This window comes from Echinops telfairi, unplaced genomic scaffold (assembly GCF_000313985.2).
Source record: "Echinops telfairi isolate 266 unplaced genomic scaffold, ASM31398v2 ScPeMD7_5592;HRSCAF=6446, whole genome shotgun sequence".
In the NCBI taxonomy this organism is placed as follows: domain Eukaryota; kingdom Metazoa; phylum Chordata; class Mammalia; order Afrosoricida; family Tenrecidae; genus Echinops; species Echinops telfairi.
Window position 1 is genome coordinate 22805672 of NW_022109491.1, and position 7604 is coordinate 22813275.

At 41.9% G+C, this 7604-nt stretch overlaps 1 protein-coding gene across 4 annotated transcripts in view; it reads right to left on the reverse strand.

Moving 5' to 3' along the window:
• The window catches only part of ITCH (itchy E3 ubiquitin protein ligase), a 129794-nt gene that overhangs the window by 121574 nt on the left and 616 nt on the right, over positions 1-7604 (reverse strand). For 2 of the 4 annotated variants that reach the window (XM_045295594.1, XM_045295595.1), the window contains exon 2: positions 464-540. The exons of 1 other annotated variant lie outside the window; for it this stretch is intronic. The gene's annotated coding sequence lies outside the window, so the exon portion shown is untranslated. The remainder of the gene's footprint in view (positions 1-463; positions 541-7604) is intronic. One more of the 4 variants, XM_045295596.1, reaches the window with a different exon arrangement.

Here is a 7604-nt window from a genome sequence, read left to right on the forward strand (position 1 = left end):
GGGGGGGGGGGACGGACAAAAAAACTCTACAGTGGCAAAATCAAATCAAACCTAAGTACATGGGTCTTTTAAGACTTCTATTCTTATTCCACTGCTGTACATTGCCTTCTTTTTAATTCCCCTACTTCTTAATCATGTATATGCACATGTCTGGACAAGCATACTAAAGATAAATATTTATAAAATAGCACAAGTAGGAAAAATATGTATGTATCTCTAAGGGACAAGTAAAACAGAAAAGTCAGATCTAAATTAGAAGGAGCACAGTGTGGCTCACAGACTAATCCTTCCAGACAAGGCTGTAGGTTTCAAATCCAAATTGAAACTGCCTTTTCTTCATCCGACAGATGCAGCCAGCATCACACAGCAATCTCCCCACACCTCCCTAAAGAAGTTATGCGGCCAAAGCTTGCACTATGCCCCACAATGTTCCCAAATCTCTATCACAGGAATGGCCCCATACCTGAAAGTCCCACCTCTTAAGTCACTTCTTTGGGTTAAGGCGTTGTCTCCAAAAGGTCACTGTTAAATGCATGTTACCTGAAAGGAGAAAGAGGTCTATAAACACACTGCTACAGTGGCTTAACACATCCGATTAATGATGACCTTGGGAATCCGACAGCACAAAGTCTTTAAAATGTATTCTAATTGTTTCTGTGGATTTTTGGACTAATGGAACACGTGAATATCATCCTCTACAACTCTGAGACCAGAAGAACTAGATGGTACCTAGCTACCACACTATCAATTGCTCTGAATGAGACCATATTAGAATGTCCTGCATAGAGTGGGAAAAACAAATTTAATAAAATTAATAAAATATATGTGTATGTGTGTGTGTGTATATACACCTGGTGTGTATATATACCTGTGTGTATATATACCTGAGGATGAGTTCAAACAAAAGACAAGTCCTTTAAGGGAATAATAGCACTAGAAAGGTGCGTACACACACCTTAGAACAGCTAACCATTTGAGACCAAGATTGCAGCATTTACCCAAGGACAAAGTGCTCAACAGTTAAGAAAGGAAGGGAAGCATAGGGAGGAGGTGGGATAGGGGATGTTACAGTGTGAGGATGGCAAAGACATAATACAAAATGAAATTGAAAACTGATTTGCTTTGGAAACGTTTATTCAATTTACAATACAAAGATGTTTTAAAAGGCAAGTTCAACGAGATACTTTTTAATGAAATGGGCAGGCAGGATGAAAGAATGAGTGAAAAAGAAATAATTTACAGCATTGGGGGATGGCAGCATAATGGCCCCGTGGCAAAAATAAAAGAGGATGACCATATAAATATACCCTCTGCCGCTAGAGTTGTCATAAGAGCAACACCTGCAACTTGGATGCTCCTGGGTTTAAGACAGGAATAAGCACTCTCAGGACCTGAATATAGTCATTTCTGAAGAGGAACAAAAAAGCTGAGCTGGCAGCAGTTTTCCAAGGACAGAGTACTGCTAGACTGGAGGACAATGGAGGGAGGTATAGCTTCTGGTCAATGGTCTCTAGTTATGAGGCTAGTTTCTCACTTGGAGAATGCTATAGTTCAATAGTGTGAACCCCTCACTAATTTATATTGACTTAAAGTCAATATTATTTATGGTTACAAAAACCAACATGCCTGCCCACCCACTCCCAGAAGAATGCACTTCAGAGGACAGCCCTGAAGCAAACGAAGAGGGAAGGAGAGAGTGTGGAACACACCCTGGCCCACCAAGCTCAGAAAACGATATTCCTGCTCTGAGCAGCCAATGCAGAGAAGACCATAAGGCCAGCCCCACCATGAGACACAGACATGTCCCTCACTGACCTCATAACATCACAGGGGACAACACTGGAGACAAGAATTGTGCCCAATATGACCCCCTCATACTGGAGCGAAAAACTAAGGCCATGCACCAGAACAGCAAGGGGAGCAAAGCAATGAAGTCCCTGGAGAATACCAAAAATAGACTTTGGGGTCAGGGTGTGGCACCCCATCAGTCTCAACCAGAAAACACTCCTAAAGGTCAACAAACAGACCTGGAACTATTTATAGGCCTTTCTTTTTTTTTTGTTGCTGTCTTGTTTTCTTTTGTTGCTCTGTTTTGCTCGGTCTTGTTTTTATGCTTATTATTGTCTCTGCATGTTTATCTAGTTAAGATAGACAGGATAAACAATCTGGAGGAGAAAACAACAGGACCAACAGTTCTGGTAGGGACATGAGAGAGGGAGAGGAGGAGGAAAGGAAGTGGGTGTTAACAAACCCAGGGACAAGAGAACAAGTGATCTAAAATAGATGGCAAGGCGGGCGTAGGATGCCTGGTGGGGCTTAATCAAGGGCAATGTAGCTGAGAGGAATTATTGAAACCCGAATTAAGGCCAAACATGATAGTGGGGCACAAGGAAAGTAAAAGGAAATAGAAAAGAACTAGGAGGCAAAGGACATTTATAGAGGCTTAAATGTAGGTATGTACAAGTGTAAATATATTTATATATAATGATAGGGAAATAGATCTGTGTGCATATATTTATATGTTAAGTATTAAGGTAGCAGATAGACATTGGGCCTCTACTCAAGTACTCCCTCAACACAACAACACTTTGTTCTAATAACGCAGCATTCTATGTGATGCTCACCTCCCCAAAAACGATTTGCTGAAAACAAAATGGATGCATAAGCAAATGTGATGAAGAAAGCTAATGGTGCCTAGCTATCAAAAGACACAGCTTTGGGGTCTTAAAGGCATGAAGATAAACTAGCAGCCATCTAGCTAAGAAGCAACAAACCTCACATGGAAGCAGCACACCAGCCTGTGTGATCATGAGGTGCCGATGGGATCAGGTATCAGGCATCAAAGACCCAGAACAAAAAAAAATAATATCAATGCGAATGATGGTGAGTGCAGAGTGGAGACTCAAAACCCATCGGTAGGCTATTATTGGACATCCCCTTACCAAAAAGGTCACAAGGAAGAGACCAGCCAGTTAGGGTGCAGTATAGCACCAATGAAATATACAACTTTCCTCTAAGTTTTTTAATGCTTCTTTCCCACCACTATAATGACCTCAATTCTACCTTACAAATCTAGCTAGACCAGAGCATGTACACTGGTACAGATAAGAGCTTGCAACATAGGGACTCCAAGACAGATAAACCCCTCAGGACCAATAATGAGAGTAGAGACACCAGGAGGGGAAGGGAAGGTGGGGGGGGGAGAAAGGGGGAATCGATCACAAGGATCGACATATAACCCCCTCCAAGGGGGATGAACAACAGAAAAGTGGGTGAAGGGTAACAGAGGACAATGTAAAGTATGAAAATAATAATCTATAATTTAGCAAGGGTTCATGAAGGAGGGAGGGCAGAGGATGGAGGGGGGAAATAGGGCTCAAGTAAAAATAAAATACTTTGAATATGATGATGGCAACATATGTACAAATGTGCTTGACACAATGGATGAATGTATGGATTCTGATAAGAGCTGTAAGAGCCCCCAATAAAATAATTTTTTTTAAATCAACATGCCTTTATGTAGTGCTTATTATATAGCCAGAATTTGGCTAGAGGTTATAAATACAGAGAAAAATAACTTATTATATTTTTGTCTTAATTCATATAAAGAAAACCAAACAGCAAACCTCCACGTTGAGGGATGAGGAATGAGAGGAAGCAGGAAAAAAAAAAAAAAAAGAACCAGGTGATTTATCCCTTTTATCCCTGTTAGCAGGAATACAAATTTCTGAAGACAGAATGAATACAACAAAACTCACTTCTAGGCCAAAGTTCCTTGTTAAACTCTGGTTCAAACAGTCTAGAAAGAAAAAAAAATTTATTTGGTCTAATACCAGAATCTTTGTAGTTGCACATATTTATCTTGGTATACTGGAGAATAAGTAACTGGGAGTTACAAAACCTGAGTCACAGTTCTAGGTGTTAGGTAAATTATTTAACTTTTTTAGGTCAGGTGTGTGTGTGTGTGTGTGTCTGTGTCTCAGCAAAAAGAAAACTAAGAGGTTGGATTAGCCCAAGAATAGCAGAGGAGAGAGCTTCAAAAACTTCATGTACAAATAATGGAATTTTCCAATGAAACTTTTGAAGCTCCTGCATATATGTGACATTCCTATCATCATGTAGGTAACTGTGTCCATAGGAGGCATCATTAATCAATTCCCAGATAATCCATATGACCAGAATCTTTCTCAACACAGGATTTCTGGCACCTATTTTCAATCATAGTTGGCCTATGTGCCAAAATATCATTATTACTGTAAATTATTAGATGGTCTCTGAAATATCTTCCAACTCCAAAATTCAAACACCGAGTTTTGATACAGAGGAAGAAAAATATCACTTCCAACCTTAGTTGCTGATAGTCATAAATAAGTCTAAACTCCAAGTCCTCCAAATTCCACCTGTCTTGGTTCTAATTTTTCAAAGATGCTTATAAACAATTTACTCTGATACAATTAGCATACAAGGGGTACCCACCCCCAAAAAAGAGGAAAACAGCTCCACTGGGTGGAGCTTTTGTTGTATGCATTTCCTGCTAGGTGAGCATCAAGGACTCACTCGAGTTAGTGCACCCATTGGTGTCACCTGGGAAGGTTCTGTCTGGTCACAGTGAAATTTTTCATGAAAGCAGTTTCTCTTGAACTGCGTTTTTGTGATGGACGATTTAAAGAACAGTGTGCAGCTGTGAAATTTTGTTTCCTGCTCAGGAAAAATGAGGCAGAAACTGTTGTGATGTTGAACACAACTTACAAGAAGAGTACTACATAAAAAACTCAAGTGTTTGGTTTTCTCGTTTCAAAAAAGGTGAAATGCCGATTGATGACAAATGTTCTGGAGGCTCATCAACTTCCCAAAAGGACAAAAATAGAGTTCATTCCACCTGATCAGACTGTTAATCAAGCTTTCTATTGAGAGATTCTGAAAAGATAACATAAGTGTGCGACAAAAAGGCCTGATTTATGGCAGATGGGAAAATGGTTTTGCCACCACAATATACCTGCTCACACAGCCATTTCAGTGCACCAATTGTTGGCAAAAACAGCATGCCTCTCTTGCCCCACACACCTTACTCATGTGACCTTGCTTTGTGTGACTTCTTTTAGTTTCAGCAAATAAAGGACATGAAAAGAGTGATTTGAAGTAGAAGAGGTATGAAGAAAAAAAACATGGGAGGTGCTATCAGCCATCCAAACAAATGAGTTTGAAAAATGTTTCTAAAAGTGGAATCACAGATTTGACAAAGTGTAATGGAGTACTTTGAAGGTGATGCGGTTGTTTTGTGAAAAAATTTAAATACATAGCTTTGAAAAAATTCCGGTTTAGGGGGGGGGGGGTTAGCCCTTTGTATATAACCACATTCTTCAGACATGATAATAGGTACTTTTGATAGGGGAAAAAAAGGAGTCGTTTATCCAAACATAAAAAAAAAAAAACAGAAAACAATATTGCACTAGTAAGTCATCATCATTTAATCCTTGATCATCTCCACAGCCGCTCTCCAGGGTTAGGCCTGGTTTCTTTTCATCTACTAGCCAAAAGATTGGTGGTACCTCAGAAGACACGCCTGCAACTTGCTTCTAAAAGGTCATAGCCTTGAAAGCCCTATCACTCCCACACAATCCCTGTCATCAAGTCAATACCACTCCTAGCAACACTATACAGGACAGAGTACAGTGTTCCTTTAGCTTCTCCAAAGAAGTGGCTGGTGAGTTTGAACAACTGACCTTGTGGCTAGCAACTCAATGTGTAGCCCACTACACCACCAGAGCTCCCTTGCAAAGAACATTTTACTCTGCACATATACTAGTCACCAAGAGTTGGAATTGACTATCAATGGGAACTAACAAGTTTGTAACAGCCACTCCACCATCTTTTCACTCTTATCTCCAGAACAATCTTTCTCGAACACACGCGCATTCACATCTTTGTAGGCATACAAACCTATACGCATTACTGTCAACATAAAATTCAAATTTCTTAGCATTAGTCAGGGCTTCAAAAAAGTTCATGGAAAAAAATGCTCTTTCAATTCCATTCTCTATAAACTTTTTGAAGGTGCCTTCTACTTAGAACTTTTTATAGTTGCCTCCTTTTACCTCTCTGGCCTAATGTCCCCAAATCCTTTACCTCCTCTGCCTTTTCATGATCTCTGCATTGACACACAGCATGAAAGCATTTCCTCTGCCAACCCTGTCCTCCCCTTTCCCCACTCCTGTGCCACAGGCCAACTTTTCATCTAAAACCCAATTTCTTGTGCAAGGGCAGATTCTACATTATCTGGCCAATCCCCAGGTAGAATTTCCTCCTCTCCGCTCGGAAAAGTTTTCTAAGCAACCTTTGGCATAAGGTATTGAGTCACTGGTTCCTAAGACCTCAGGCATGTTTTAGGAATACATTAAGGGGCCAACCCAGACCTACTAAATCAATCTGAGGAGGTAAGATCCTAGTCTTTGTACTTTTTGAAAAGCTCCTAGTTATCCTAATAGTCAAATGTGAAAACCACTACTTTGTCTGTCTCTCCCAACAAGGGTAATGAAGTGGTTTTGTTATTGTTTTGGTTTTTTGTTTTAAGAATGCAAAAATGGTTTATTCTAGAATATGCTTCATAAGTATCCTGGCTTCATATTTTTTATTTCACAGCATATCCTTGTTGACTGGATTTGTGTGCGTTAGATGAAGAATCCTTTTTGGAGTCATACCCCCATTCAACTGTTCAAAAACAGTTGTTGAATTTCTGGATCTCAAAATGGAAGTTTCCTACCTTGAGTAAAGCTGTGAATACAGGGTACAGACGCTTACTAGAGCTGCCCTGGCCACCTTGTTTCACCGAGGAGGGTGAACGTACATCCCTTGTGCTTAAGATTAAGTTACTCTGTGGCTAGACACAAAGGGAAATGATTTAAGGGCAATGATAAGTGAGGCACTGACTGGCTCGGGCTTCACTAATTTTCAGAGAAAAATCCCACTCTTCCTTTCCCACCCCACCCCCACCACACTATATTGCAGCTGTAGAACGGCAGATTCTGTCACAAGATTAGGAGCCCTAGGGGCCCAGTGGTTGCACGTTGGATCAGCAGTTGAAACCCACCAGTGCTGGGAGGGGGTGGGGGGGGATGTGACCGTCGGTTCCATAAAGATTTAGAGCCTGGGGAACCCTCCGGGGCTATTCTAGGATCCCACAGGCTCTTTGAATTGGCGTCAACTCGTCGGCGATGGGCAGCGGCTGTGCAGCCCGTGGAGACACCGACACAAGCAAGAAAACAAGTTTGCAAATTCACCTCGCTGCAGAGATGACTAACTTTAGGCCCAACGTCGGTCTCCCCCCTCGCCCAGAACCCAGGGTTCCTTCCCTACGTCGCGATCAGGAACCGAGTGGGAAAACTGGAGTTCCCCACCGGGATTCACGTCCCCGTCACGTTTCGACCCTGGGCGACTTTTTCCCTTTTCTCGACTAACGCAAAGGGCATTCTCAGGGAGGAGGACCGGGCCAGCTCCACGTCTGCAAAGTCGGCGCCGGCGGGGCCACGGCGGCGGCGGCCCGGGAGGGGCTCCCGGACCCGGACCACCACGCGGGGGGACAATGGAGGGAGGAAGGGAGGGGACGA